This window comes from Mirounga leonina, unplaced genomic scaffold, assembly GCF_011800145.1.
Source record: "Mirounga leonina isolate KUSES-001 unplaced genomic scaffold, KU_Mleo_1.0 Mir_174, whole genome shotgun sequence".
NCBI lineage: Eukaryota > Metazoa > Chordata > Mammalia > Carnivora > Phocidae > Mirounga > Mirounga leonina.
Genome location: NW_023270451.1, coordinates 57,374,732 through 57,390,100, shown reverse-complemented (window position 1 = coordinate 57,390,100; position 15,369 = coordinate 57,374,732). Strand labels below are relative to the sequence as shown.

The window sequence follows — 15,369 nt, the reverse complement described above, 5'->3', positions numbered from 1 at the left end:
ATGTGAGATTTAACATGTTGCAATAGATGTGGGATCTTAGTCCATTTTGATAACAACCATGTACTGCTTGTGTATATTCTGGGAAGAAATGTTAATTACGGGGCAATAATGGGATCAACAAGAGCTTTTACTGTGGCCACATTACTGTGGAATAGTTTTGTTGGAGTGCTGTTTCTCAAATTGGTAGCATATTTCAGATAAAGAAAGGAAGTCCCCCTCTACTTGAAACTGCTGTGTCATTTCTTCTTCCTTAACTGAAATTCCAACCAAGTTTCAGGAAATGCCCTAATGAGCCACTTCTCTTTTCTCTTTCCTCAACTAAGTGGATTCCAACCAGCCCTAACTATTCATTATTCATGATCAGATCATTTAGTCTGGTTGTCTTTTTTGGCATGGTGCTTATGTTATGGGAAGAGGGATTATAATTTGGTGCTGTTTGTAGAGGTGATAACACTGATAGAATCCAATCATTGCTGGTAGGTAACTAAACTGGCAGGTTAATTTTCTGTACTTTAAACAAACTATGAAGACAAGTCTAATCAATACTTATTTTACTTTGATATGTGTGGCTTGCTTGTAATTGCGGTTTCATCTTGCATTATCATTAGGTATCATGATATTAGAGTAGCTGAGCTGTGATTTGCTATAATTTAGGTAAAATATATCTGAAACTTTATTAATGTCTTACTTTTAATCAAGATGTAGAAATCACTGTTTTAGTTCATGATAACCAAAGCAATTTCTTCTTCCGGTTTAATATTCTTGGATATTTACTAAATTGTACCGATTTAACATTTTATTGCATCTTATATGTTATTCTATGAGTAAATGTTAATTTCTGTTTACATTTTAGCAATATATATTTTATTGGCTTTTAATGGTAAGAAAATATGAGTTCTGTTCATAGCTGAATTAACACCACATAGTACTTTAGTGTATGTTATTTTTCCAGGGTTAAAAATTATTCTAGTTCTTTAAGTGAAGGTTTGGATCTGAAAAGTTTGTGTAGGAGATGTCAAATATCCAAAGCAATAACTTTTTATAGTAATAGTTTTCAATTGTTATAATTAGTAGAGTTGTGGTAGGGACTTGAAGATTATTTATATATCTGTATACGTACACACACACGTACATCTATTTCTTACATATTTGTTTCTGTGAATTATAATCCCATACTTTCAATATTGCCTTAAAATGTTTCATTGGGAATAGACATTTTGAGAAAAAAATAAACCTGAAGTAATCTTTAATTCATTTCAGGTAGCTTAATTAGTAACTTATTTACTGGAAACTTCATTTAACATTGACACTAAAATAACCTTCACAATTTTTCCCTATTCAGAGACTGTGTCAACAAAGCAGAGTGAAACAGAATGAGAGTTTCTTATCAAAATTATTCAGACCATTCTGCTTCACTTCTATTTTAGATGAATCTAAGCATAGCTTTACATCTTCAAGTCACTTTTGAATGAATACTAAATCTTCCACTTTTTTGGTGGAAACTGCCTTGAATAGGCCAACTTTGTGATCTCCATTTTGAGAATAAAAAGTCTTTTTTCACTATTAAAACAAATGGAATATATATAATTTCCATGTTGCCTATTTTTTGGTTTTGATTATTATTAATATTATTTTTTAATTTTTCAGTTTCATTACAAAGCAGTAGAACAGTTAAATGCATGAGTAGAGTATATTTTGTTGAACTGAAACTTGGAGCTGATGTCAAAAATGAAACAAGCTGAAAAACGTTTCTTAAGCGTCAGCTTAATTTTAATGACTGTGGCACAAGGTTTGTAATAAGTTCTAGATAACCAAAATAATTATGAGACATTTAAATCTGATGCAAATATCTAGCATAAGTGAAATTTTCAGAAACCGTAGTAATTAACACAGTGGGAGTAGAAAATAATTTTGAAAACAGTGGTTTGAATAGTCAAAAAGGAGAAATAGGAAAGGAGAAACTGAAAGAAATGAAATACTCTTACACAACTGTTTCAAGTAAACTAATGAAATATGATTCAAAGGGGATAATGATGGATATTGATAAAATAATAATCATAATTATACATGTGGAAATGCAATCATTCAACTCTTTGGAAATCAATGTACAAATCAAATTATCTGAAGTCAGTTAGACATGCCAGATTCTTATGGAGATAAATTTAACTCTTTTAGTAAGAAATGCTGGATTTAAGCAGTGGAGTGATAGCAAATCTAAAGAGGTGATGTTTACTAATAGCAGATTGCAAATTTTATGCTATTTGGCAAACCAAACAAATGTAGAGTGCAACATATAGTTCCCGCTCAGGTTTTACTAATTGTGTTTACTAAGATCAGGAAGAAGAGTCTCAAGCATAGAGCTGAGGATGTATGAGGAAAGCACGAAAAACCACAAGTGTCCTCAAAAACATAAGCTATGAGGAGAGAGCTTAACAATAGTCTTATAGAAAAAATGAGTAGCAAGAAACTAATGTATAAAAATATACCTTGTTTTATAGAGTTGTGAATTGCCAGCCAGTTAAGGAGTCTCTAGGTTGGGGTGCAAGTGTTTGGAGACATATCAAAGATTTGGCAGACATCACTTTGCCTGTGAGAGCTTAGTGGATACATAATTATGTGATTCCATTAAATTGTATTCACTGGAGCATGGGAAGTCTGGCCACTTACTCATCAGCAAAAAAAAAAAAAAGTAGAAGAATGGTATGAGAATGTGTTACAGGTAGTTTATGTTAAACGTCAGAAAAATTGGGGGAATCTGTATTACTGAAAGGTGTAATAGTAAGGTAGGTTGTAGAATTTCTTCAGGTGACCAGTTTAAAGACTAGATTGGTCAAGGAGAGAAAGCCCTTGTTACCGATGCTGTAATTGCTCTCAGGATACCATGGGAGGTTGGGCCTAATGATCTTAAAGATCCATTAGGTTGCTGTTTTTCTTTTTATCTCTTTAGGTTTGAAAGAATAAGTGAGATTTCAAAAATAGAACTAAAAAAGCAGTTGAAGGGAATGAATCTAGGAAGTAGAGATTGAGTTTTAATAAGGATTCCCATGCTCCCTGATGTTCATTTCTAAGAGTTACCATGGAAGAGTATCTACAAATCATTTCTTGCCTTTCCTGAAAGACTCCTCCTCCACCTGCATACTAGAACACAATCTGATTCACTTTCTGGGTTTTTTTGACGGGCCAGAGAATCCTTCTATTCCTCCCTTTTGTTCCTTTCTTTATTTCTTATTTTGTGAACATGTTTCCAATACAGAAGTTCATATGCATATGAACAAATTAAGTTCTGAAAGATATTCAGCTTGCTTAGATGTATTTCCATCCAAGTAAGAATTTGAGCCAGGTCTCTCTATCTCTTCAATCAGGTATTTCTCTGTGTCCTTTTATCCCTTTGCCAAAAACTCATTCTATCCACCATCTTTCCCCACTCCCCCCAAAATCTAGACCATACCTACTACTTTGAAAATCTGTCTATAGACAGGTAAATGAGCTCAGCTAGTGTCTGCAAGGAATATCTCAGCAGCTGTTTATAATCTCTGCTACCTTTGATCTTGTGCAGACTCAAAAGGATTTGAACCTACTGAACAATCTAAGGTCTGCAATAGAAATGTTGTCAGCAGCATTTTTTACCATCAGACTTTAAGTTCTGGTAAACTTTTAGGCTTCCTCTTAATTAATTTTATGCCAAAAGGGCATTGATCATTTAGTCATACTCGCAAATGTTTCTATTTAGACAATTGCCTTTTCACTTCTATAGCTTATAATTGTCCTTCACATATGCAAGGCTCTTTTCACATGATGGATGATTTGTTCTTTCCATCAGAATTATACCTACCATTCAAGATTTTTCCCATAAGTATAGTCAACCTTCTTTATCTCTGCTCTCAAATTGTAAAACATCTATTGTTGTTTTTATTGCAAACAAACATTTTTTTTCTCTTAAAAGACTTTTGACATGTTGTGGACATGTAGGGATATAGTGTTTGGAAAACTCTGAGCATATCCACTCTTAGAGTAGGAACAAAGCAGTGGGTGAGTCTGCCCAGTGAGATGACTGATGACACCGTCTTCTGGAGAAGGTACGGAATATGCAATTTTGTCTTGAGCGATAACTTAGTTAATATCATGTAAGTTGATTAAGTTGAAGGTGTATAAGTAGAGGGGGGTACCGGGTGTAACACTAGTTTCTAAGGATGCTAAGATGCCTAAGATAGGGTACCTGTCAGTGAGCATTTGAGGTATCTCAACAATTAGTCACACTGACAAGTTTTAAAAGTATATATGAATTCCCTGAGTTTGGGGGTTTGGGAAGGGTTCAAAGAACCCTTGAAAAATAATTAGCTATTCTTTAGGCAGGCAAAGGATAGGAGAAAGGCATCAGACAAAAAGACTAGCATGTGCAGAGTTGTGAAAAGCATGGCACATCCAGGGGTCTTTGATTAGAGCTTGCGATCATTGTGGGGAATAACATAAAGTAGGGCTGGAGAGTTAAGATGGGGGCAGACCATAACTATGCTTTTAAGTGTTTTAGGATTTTAACAAGAGGAGTAGCTTGATCTGATTGTGTTTTAGCTGAATACTCTGGCCATTTGGAACACAGTTTGGGGGGATAAAAGATTAGAGCCATTAGTTTTAGATTTTGTTTATACAGTGCCCCTGTTTCTGCTTTAAGAGAACAAGGACAAGTATGTGCCTCCGCATAATACTTTGCAAAGTGGTTGCACCTCTGGCAAGAACAGAAGGCAAATGCTTTGCTAAAAATATGATAGAACCTACTTCTATAAGAAAATCAAAGGTGGTGGACTGTGTCATTTTCCACTGTAGAAATAACCACTGAAATTGAACATGGATTAGCTCCCAAACCAGTGGGCCAAGCAAATTTTTGCAAGTGATTCAGTGATTTCTTTGTGGTTGCTTGGTTTAGTGCTGATAGAACACACTGAAATGGGAAGTCAGAGTTTAGCATTTTCAGCTCGCTACTAACTTGCCATGTGACTTTGAATAAGTCCATGTGTGTGTGTGTGTGTTCGCTGAATATTCTAAGTTGAATTAATATCTGGTGTGGAGAGTGAAGGGCTAGGGCTGGGACTGAGTGTGAAGGACAAGGGGTCTGGTGGGGGTGTTAAAGTTTAGGTCTCCTGTGCCTGAGGAGTAGTTCTGAATTCACTCCTGGGATATCAAACTTAGATTGGATGTGGGAACTCTAAGATTGGAAATCTAGGTCGTAACCCAAAGGGAGGACCTCTCTCCTTCCCCCTATGGAATCCTTGATCTCACATTTCTGACAGATTTTCAGAGCATGAAACATAACCATGGGCTACTATCTCATATATCTGGCCTTTTTTCTCCCTCAATATCCTTTCCTAAATACAGGCTCAGAGGACTCTGCCTTTAGGACAGAGTTCTCAGAGCAAAATGAAGTAGAGAATGAAGCAACTCTGCATGATTCGGGAGGTAACTTAATTTGCCTTTCTTCACAGGTCATCTCTACTTTTCCATATTTTCTGAGGATGTAGTACCAATTCATTCACATTTCTATTTGTTTCAACATGAAATACTGGTTGTACTAAGTAGTATCTAAATTCACTTATATTCAGCCTTACTGAGCACACCTAGTACAATGTATGACTAAACTTTTGAGCATTTGCTTAAGATGTATTTGTCTAAAGACAAAACAAACAAACAACAACAAAATAGCAAGCAAAGATATTCCAGAATATGCTAGAAGGAAAGAATTTATAAAATAAATGCATAAGCTAAAAAAGTAAGTTCTCTACTTGGGGATGAAAAGGAAACAGTGACTGTTAACTATTCCTGCTTGAGTAGCAGTCATCTTAGAAGTTTTCATGAATATCAAAAGCAGCTATATTACCTGAAGTCTTCTCTTCTCCAGTTGATAAAAGTTAGCACTGGCTGGACTCTCATCAGGTACAAAAGGCTTTGCACATATCAATTCATTTGAACCTGAAAATACCCTTGAGGCAAGTGCTCTTATCTCCATTGTTCAGAAGAGAAAAGTGAGATTTTTTGGAAGATAGGTAAAGTTCCCAAGGTAACCAGTGAGTAAGCGATGGGGCAGTGACTTGGTTCTAGATCTGCATGGTGCTTAGACCTAGGTAAACTATATAATCTTTTTTTTTTTTTTGTCGCTTTTAGATTTAAACTTTATCTTTGTTGTTCTATTTCATTCATTTTGAACAAGATCCCACCTTTATTGCAGAGAACGGGAAACAGTTCAAGGGAGAAAGGTTGGGGGAAATCAGAAACCATGCTATGCTAAAAATGGTTTCCAGGATTACACATGGATAACGAGGTCTTTGACTGTATTAGATTTGCAAAAATAGCAGTTGCAGAGGTAACAAGGGACCAGAATAGATGGCTCTATTTCATAAAAGAAAGAGGCAAAGTGAAAAGACTCATTAATGTTGAAGCAGTAGATGGATAACCAGTGACAAATATCAAGTAGATTTCCTTCAGTTTGGTCAGAGAAAGGTCATTGATTATTTTTGGTTAAACTGGTTCACAGAGGCCAGGTCTCTACTAAAAAAGGGAATTAATTGCTTCCATTTCCCACTAATTGCCTCAACATTTCCCTTTGCTTTATCATTGGAGATTTGGTCAGAGAGGCAAAAAGTCAAAAGTCAGAGTGTGATGGAATCTACATAAAAAGGGAATCTGAGGAGACCAAATTATGGCATTTGGTGTAATAATTATAATGATACTTAGCATTTTTCCCTGGGAGTGCTGTGGATTTTTAGAGACCTTTTCAATCTTTAATCAGACCGTAGGGCACATTTAAGAGAGTTCACTGTTTTTATTTCCATCTAGAGGATAAGGCATCACAGAGAGATGAACTGACCTCGGGCAAGTCTCCTGAGATGTTAATCCTGTATGTTGGATTGCACCCCCCTATGTTGAGTTTTAGCTAGAAGCCTGGGCTCTTCCCAGAAGTATCATTCATTCATGCTTCTTCAGAGTCTAAAGACTTTTGTGCACATGATAATGTGAGATTACTACCTCTATCAATGACAGAAAAATCACCTAAGAAAACAGCATGAAATAGTCTTGATGTCACAACTATTGCTTAGTTTTCAGCTTATTAATTGGCGCTCCCGGCATTTTCAACTAACAAGACATTCTACTTTGTATTTGATGACTCAACCAGTCTTTGAAATCCTGCCCAGCTCCAAGTCCTCTGGAATAGGTGAATTTTGTATTCCAGACATTGTGTTTTATTGTTCTGAAACCCAAAGTGGCAATATAGAAAGGGGAAAGAACATGAGCTCTGGATACGATAAGTCAGTGTTTACTTGTACTACCTTCAGAGGCCCAATAGACAAATGTTTCCCTTTAGGAAGTCCCAAATCTTCAATATCAACTACTCTTCTTTCTGGAAGAACCAGAAATATGTTGTTCTTAATTAGATAGTTATTACACTATAGGTCACTTGAAACATGACATATTAGAATGAGCAGAAGTTTTAAAGATGGTTAGGTTTCAAAACCAGCTCTGTCATAACCAGTTGTTTGATCCCAGACAGGTCATGTAATTTGATTGAGACTCAATTTCTTCATGTGGAAACCTGATATACCTCATTGGGTTTCAAGGTTATAAATGAGAAAGTGGTGGTAAAGCACCTTGCTTAATGCCAGCGTGGAATGAGGACCTAGAGACCTCAGTCATGTGCTTATTAGTGTTGTTATTAGAAATTATAAAGATATTAAATGATACAACTATTAATTGGGGCAAGACTTAAAAAACATAAGATGCTGGTGTAAAAGAAGTCTAGTACTCTATAGAGATACTTTATTTGAATAAGATGCTCTCACAGTTATGGTGACCTTGAGCTGGACCTTCTTCCTCTGGTTGGATGCCTCTCCTCTCCATGGCAAGTCTTCCTTACTCTATCCTATTGAAAGTTCTTTGTTCCCATTGCCATTTCATAATCAGAACAATTCTGGGAATTGAGTAGTATTATTGTATTATTGTACCCACTGTACAGGTAAGGGTATTTACGTACTGGGAAGACACTGAGCGGCCCAAAGGCACACAGCTTGTCAGTGGGGAGCCCAGGCTTGAAGTCAGGTGGGCTGATTCCAAAACCTGTAATTTCAACTGCTGTTCTAACAGTGCTTTTGAAACATCAGACTGCAGTTGTAGCTGTCATTTGTGCAAGCTGAGACATTAAATTGCCTTCACCTCCATTTTTATATTAATTAAGGGGCTTCTTAAAGCTTATCCTTCTTCTGACAAAAGTGGCTATTCACACTAAAATGGAAAACCAGTTGATAGTGAGATCTATGTCACTAACCCTACTTTGGTTTCTGAGTGTTTTAATTTAATCTCAAAAAGTATAACTAGCCCCATCCCTTGTCAGGACACATGTCTCAGCCCTCTAACCAAAAAATATTAGGAGCCGGGCCTATGGGTCCTTCCTGCTTCCATGGTGCTTTTCTCTCATCTGCCTTTCCTCCTGTCCCCTTCTGTAGCTCTCAGGCAGGCCCAATGAGCCTTTTCTCCCTGGCGCCAAAGCTGAAGACCAACTCCGAAGAGAGCCCTAATTGTCAAACTAGTTGCTCACAACATTTTTGACTTGTTTCTCTTAAACAGTGTAACCTAATAAAACTCCTTTAAGATATATAAACAAGGCCTACCTACTAACACAAGAAGAGCTAAGACTATGTATACATGGGAAACCTGGTTTGACTGTTTTGATTAACTTGACTGCTCAAGTCAGTGAAAAAGTACTCACCAGTGAAGCAAACCATTCTGACAGATTTTTTGGCCCACTGTGACTGCTTGTTTGACTGGCTTGCTTGTCAGGTTGAAGTGGTCAGATTGACTGGAGGCAGTCTAACTGGGAAATTTAACTCTGGAGGACGTGGGTGTCTATATACCAGAATCTACTTTAACTTTATTTGAAATCTGTACCTATTTTCCTGGGACCGGCAAGAGAAGTTTGGAAGTGACACATTGCAGCACTTGACTTTCTAGAGTGAGATGTCTTGTCGCTTGCTAGAGCTGGCAATACATTTATAGGCTACAAAACAACCACATTTTTCCCTATGCACATATAGAGTTCAAGAGGATTGAAACTCTACCCTAACTTGGCCAAGTCTTAATAAGGCATCATACCCTCTTACTCTTCTGAAGGGTTGATGATAGATATGTGACAGCAAATGACTTCTCAGATATCAGGATACCAATTCGGTCATCAGTGACTTGTGGTAAGGGCCACATTGACCTTGCCACTTATAGTAGTTTTTCTAAGAAGAAGAATTTATAAGAGAAAGAAAAAAGATCAGAATAAAACACCAAACAAAACCCGTGGTGAGATGCAAGAGAATCCGGTTGACATTATAACTTGAGCTGCTTTTTGAAAGCAAGCCCCTTTATATATCTATGCTTGTGTTCTGTTTGGAAATTTACTTTGAAATGAGCTCCCAGGTTTGGGCAAGACAACACCATAAGGATGGAAGGAATAATTTATTCTCACATGATAGTGTTGGATTTTATGGGGAGAACACATCAAGGTTATTGTCTGCTGTAAGCATATTTTTATATGGTCTGGTTTATGTTGGTTGAGTATCCTAATGTGTTTACATTAGGAATTTGAAATATCCTGTTATTGTTTGAAAGACTTTTTCATGTGCTGCTCTTTAACACTCCTAAAATTCTAGCTTTACTCATGGACATGGAAATGTTTAGTAAATATTCAGAACTTTGATGCTACCTCATGTACTTCTATTAAATATATTTAATAATAAGATTAGATAGAAGTTAGGGCTACAGTGTTAGTAAGGACTTTAAAGTTATGACACTTTTCCTGAAATAGTTTGCTTAATAGTCATATTTCCCCTTGTGTTAGAGTCACTTGGTGTATCATTCTATTTTTTAAAATTTTGTGATTAATAACGGAAAGGAAGCTTACTTTAGTTTTGCTTTCAAAGTTTATACTTTCTAGTCATTTTATGATTAAATGTTTTTAGCAATAAAGCACTTTGATCTGCGTAAAAGAACAAGATCAAATCTCACAGTTTAAAGAATGCTATAGAGAGGCCACTGGGATATATATTTAAATTTTATATGTTCTCTATATTATAGAATCATTATTAATTATGGTTCAATGATCATCTTGATGCTTCAGAGTTTTTACACATTTAGGATTATTTCCTTAGGCTATGCAAATGTATTGCACACATTTACTTCCTTGGTAGTAGGTCATGTGGGTACCTGTTGCATTGTTCCCTCCTCAGCGCTAGGTATTAAGAATTAAGACATATTTGTTAAGTTGAAAGGCAAAAAGCTTTGTTTTAATAATTACTTCTAATGAGGAACAGAGACTCAGTAGTGAGACCAGTGAGGATTTGAACTTTTGCTTTGCTTCGCTTCAAAGTTCCTTAACCTAGCCTCTATCTTCACTTTCTCCCATGGAGAGAATTAGGCTGCTCACCTCAGTGCCTTGCTCTGAGGATTACCTGAGACAAGGCAATCAAAGCTCTGCACCTGACACAAAGCAATACTTACTTACTCACTATACTTATTACCAATTTATGCCATTATTGTCATTATGATTATTCGTATAATTTTTAACTTTGAAGAGAGTACAATGTAAGCATATGTGGATTAATTTTTTAACTGTGCCACTTCTATAACTTGGTTAACCTCTCTGAGCCTTAGTTCATCAATAACATGCATAAAATAAGGGATTAGAATCATAAGGGACCAAATATGAGATCATAAAAGGGATCAATGGATAAGAACGTGCTCTGTTAATAATAAAATATTGTATAAAATACAGTACACTGTGTCCTATTAATTCTATTTACTATTGTCCTTGGATCCCATGGCAGTTGTCTGCTTACCCTATAATCTTGTGGCTGCATACTTAAAAATTCAGTTTCAATGGCAGAGAAGACTCACATAAACTGTGACAATGATGGTGAGTTATTAAATGGTGGAAATACTTAGAAACCAAATTATCTATGCGATATATCACTGTTTTTTTGTTTAGTCTCATGGAAACATCATATTCAAAGTTAACAGATGTCCACCATTTTGTCATTGTAATATATTCTACAAGCAGTAAGGAAGAAAATTAAGACCATGTTTGATGCTGCAATTTTTGGAGATAATTTTCCATTGAGAAGAGGATGTATGGTTGATAGTATACTTTACCAATATATCTTTTATGGTAGAATTTTTGCCACCACCAAGCAAGTGATCCATGTTAAGAAGCAGGGACATTTATGGGGATGTCAGGTGGTTTCCTTAAGCAGAGAGGTAGTGAGTAACTGACAGGAAAAATGAAAATGTGAAAGTTGACAGAGGCAGATTATGGAGTACCTTGTTCAGTGGATTTCAGAGGATGATCCAGTGTCCAAAACTGGGGTCTCCACCTTCCAGCTTTCTTGCTCTCTTACTCCTTATACTTTCTCTTTGGTCTGATTGAGTCTTTTTTTAAATTTTATTTTATTATGTTATGTTAATCACCATACATTACATCATTAGTTTTTGATGTAGTGTTCCATGATTCATCGTTTGCGTATAACACCCAGTGCTCCATTCAGTACGTGCCCTCCTTAATACCCATCACCAGGCTAACCCATCCCCCCACCCCCCTCCCCTCTAGAACCCTCAGTTTGTTTCTCAGAGTCCATAGTCTCTCATGGTTTGTTTCCCCCTCTGATTTCCCCCCCTTCATTTATCCCTTCCTACTATCTTTTTTTTTTAACATATAATATTTTATTTGTTTCAGAGGTACAGGTCTGTAATTCATCAGTCTTACACAATTCACAGTGCTCACCATAGCACATACCCTCCCCAATGTCTATCACCCAGCCACCCCATCCCTCCCACCCCCATCACTCCAGCAACCCTCAGGTTGTTTCCTGAGATTAAGAATTCCTCATATCGTGAGACCATATGATACATGTACTGATACTCTGACTGACTTATTTTGCTTAGCATAATACCCTCTAGTTCCATCCATGTTGTTGCAAATGGCAAGATTTCGTTGTTTTTTTGATGGATGCATAATATTCCATTGTGTGTGTGTGTGTGTGTGTGTGTATACCACATCTTCTTTATCCATTCATCTATTGATGGACATCTTGGCTCTTTCCATAGTTTGGCTATTGTGGACATTGCTGCTATAAACATCGGGGTGCACGTACCCCTTCGGATCACTACATTTGTGTCTTTGGGGTAAATACCTAGTGGTCTGATTGAGTCTTAATCCACTAACTACTCCATCTTCTCACCTTTGGGCCTTTGTTTCCTCCCTGTTCAGCCTTTACTCTAATTTCAGTCAGTTCTCACTGGTAACACTTCTTGCCCCATTGTCCTGTTATTATGGACCATCCTTGACCAGCTCAGCCTCTCAGCTGCACCTTAATCCTTAATTTTATCACACCTTCAAAATCCCTTTGTAATGTAAGGTTACATATCCACAGGTTCTGTGGATTAGGATATGGACGCCTTTGGTGAGGGAAGCATTATTTTACCGATCACAGAATAATTGAAAATAATTGGTAAAAGCTTAAAAAGACTAAAACAATATATTTTCTAATTATATATATTTTTTCTTTTAAAATTTCAATAAAAAGTTTTATTTTAATTGATTTGTCTGCTCAAATTAGAATGGAAATAGAATCCTGGATCTTCATCTCTGAAATTACGGTAAATATTTTCTGCATATTTCAAAGCTACAATATTAACTAGCATTTTGAGTTTTTTGTTATTTCTCAAAAGCAATTGACACACAAAAAAAGGTCTTACAAAGAAGTTTTCTGTTATTTCAACTCTTGCCAACTTTTTATGTGCATTTGTTTATTTCTTAAATTTATCCCTCAGAGCAAGAAGTTTAAAGAGATTAAATAGAATAGTCATGATATTTATTTAGAATGAGCCAAGCTGAGAATAATATTTTCTGCCTTCCTCACCTCCTCCCTCCCCATCCAACTGTTCTCTATCATGAAAAGGAGTTAGAGGTTTTCAGGAAAGAAACATTTAAGTAACAGTAAAGATGATATAAGGAAACTTTCTGGGGAAGAGGACTAGGACTCTTCAGAACAGTGCACATTTAATACACAGATCTAAAGACAAAAGTGGAACAAAACATCTTTAAAAAAAAAAGGAAGCACTCATCTAAAGTTAATATTTCTTGATGGTAGATTTCAACTGTAGCATTGTCCCATACTGTATGGAGAAGCCGTTATCTTGCACCATGTGATGGTTATAAGACAGACAAAGTGAAACACAAAAACAAAATCATGAGTGAGCCAAGTCAAACTTAACTAATCATGGGGAAGCAACTCCAGAGGTTTTTCCACCAGGGTGGAGTCAGCTGGTGGATACTTGTATACAGATATAGGACACAGCTTTTTCTAATAATGGAGGCTGGAGTTAATTTTTATTATCTTCACGAGCTGGTAATAAATACGTTGTAGTTAAAAGAATACCCTACTTGCAATCAAAAGACAAAAAGTGGAGTTCACTTTTTCGCCTGTGTGATTGTGAGCAAGTCCGATAACCCGTTTGAGCTTCAGTGTCTTCATCATTGGAATGAAGACAAAAGTCCTTCCTCAAACCATTGTACTGTTGGATTCCACATGTGATGGTAGCTACTATTATATGGTATTCTGGGACTTTCAATTAGTCCATGAGGTCCTATGATCAGTCTTCTTGATAAATTAATGTTTCATGGCTATGTACTTTCTGTAACTATAAAAAATTTGCGACAGACGTATGTTTCTTCGACTCAGAAGGAACATTGTTCTTCAGTGACAAGGGGAAGGTGAAACTGCAACAACTCTGTAACTGAAGGCCTTTCCTACATGAAGGCACGATGACTGGGGGAATTTGATTAATGTAGATTAAGTAATAACAGATGCATTTGAAACACAGACAGCCAGACATCATCCTATTTACTAGTTAAGTAAAACAAAATGTAGATTTTACCCTTTTTTTCTAGAAATACTAGTAATAACTGTAAAAACTGAGTGATAGAAATGTACTTATAATACAAAGCCATTTTCTGCAGTTTGTCAATCAAAATGAATAATTTCAAAGTCTCATTTTCAATTAGATTATTTTAATATTTAACTACCTAAAATGCCCCAATCATATTCTTTAGAAAATGGTTAGACTAGAATACCACAGTTCTAATGATGACATTTTATTATCATAAAAATGACTTCATTAATTGATGATCATATATCAACGCATAAAGTAGATAAGGGACATAAAAAGTTTTCAAGCCTGAGATAGTATAAAACCATTAGAATTGTTTAGAATTTTTTTCAGGAATAAACCTCTGCGATCCTTTTATTCTCACCAAAAAAAATGTATGAATTTCTTTGTTATAAATTCAACTACCCTAAGTGGCCTATGAGTTTCTTTTACAACAAGGTCTGTATAAATTGACAATATATTGATATTATCCCAAATCTAACCATTAAGATATATTAAGAATGAAAAATATAATGCCTTTGTAACAGAATGATGCAAATGATGGCAAGTATTATAAGGAGGTTTGGAATTTGTCCCAGGTGTTCTTATTGATGGTTTTGGATCTATTTTAGAACATGTAAAATTAAAAATAAATGCACTGATGACTTTCCAAGATATTTGAAACAAGACCTCTTAAAGAAGTCACTCTTGTTTCTCCTTTATTCTCTGAATCCTTGAAAGAACATTTACAACTTCATAATGAAAATGATTTAAGGTCACTAGACTGAGGATGAGAAAAAGTGTGTTTAACCATTACATGAGAGCTTTGTTTTAAGTTGAAAGTAACTGTGAAGTATAAAGTATCATCTAAACACAATTGTTGCTTTCTGAAGCAAAGAGGACTTGTAAAAGTCCTTTTAATAAATATTAATGTTTAAGCTTTAATGTAGTCAGTTAAACTTTTTTTTAAAGATTTTATTTATTTATTTGAGACAGAGAGAATGAGAGACAGAGAGCACGAGAGGGAGGAGGGTCAGAGGGAGAAGCAGACCCCCCGCTGAGCAGGGAGCCCGATGCGGGACTCGATCCCGGGACTCCAGGATCATGACCTGAGCCGAAGGCAGTCGCTTAACCAACTGAGCCACCCAGGTGCCCCAGTTAAACTTTTTAAAAAAGAAATTTAAGACATTTTACTGAATCTAGCTGAAACAACTAACTTGTATATTTCTACATTACAGAAGACAATTTAATTGTATGAGAAACTTCTGAAAGCTTTGGAGAAGAGTATTAACTCATTTAAATACAGCTAAAAGCACTACATACAAATATGTCTAATATCAAAATATGTTACAACTGAATCATTCCTTCTTATTGAAAGAAAAACACATCTTGCATTCATTCAATTAGTCTGTTGAATCA

The 15,369-nt window shown here is 35.9% G+C and overlaps 1 protein-coding gene across 1 annotated transcript in view; it reads left to right on the top strand.

Moving 5' to 3' along the window:
- Window positions 1-373: 373 nt before the first annotated feature.
- The window catches only part of TFEC (transcription factor EC), a 69,113-nt gene continuing 54,117 nt past the window's right edge, over window positions 374-15,369 (top strand). Inside the window, exon 1 of the mRNA XM_035020963.1 lies at window positions 374-476. The gene's annotated coding sequence lies outside the window, so the exon portion shown is untranslated. The remainder of the gene's footprint in view (window positions 477-15,369) is intronic.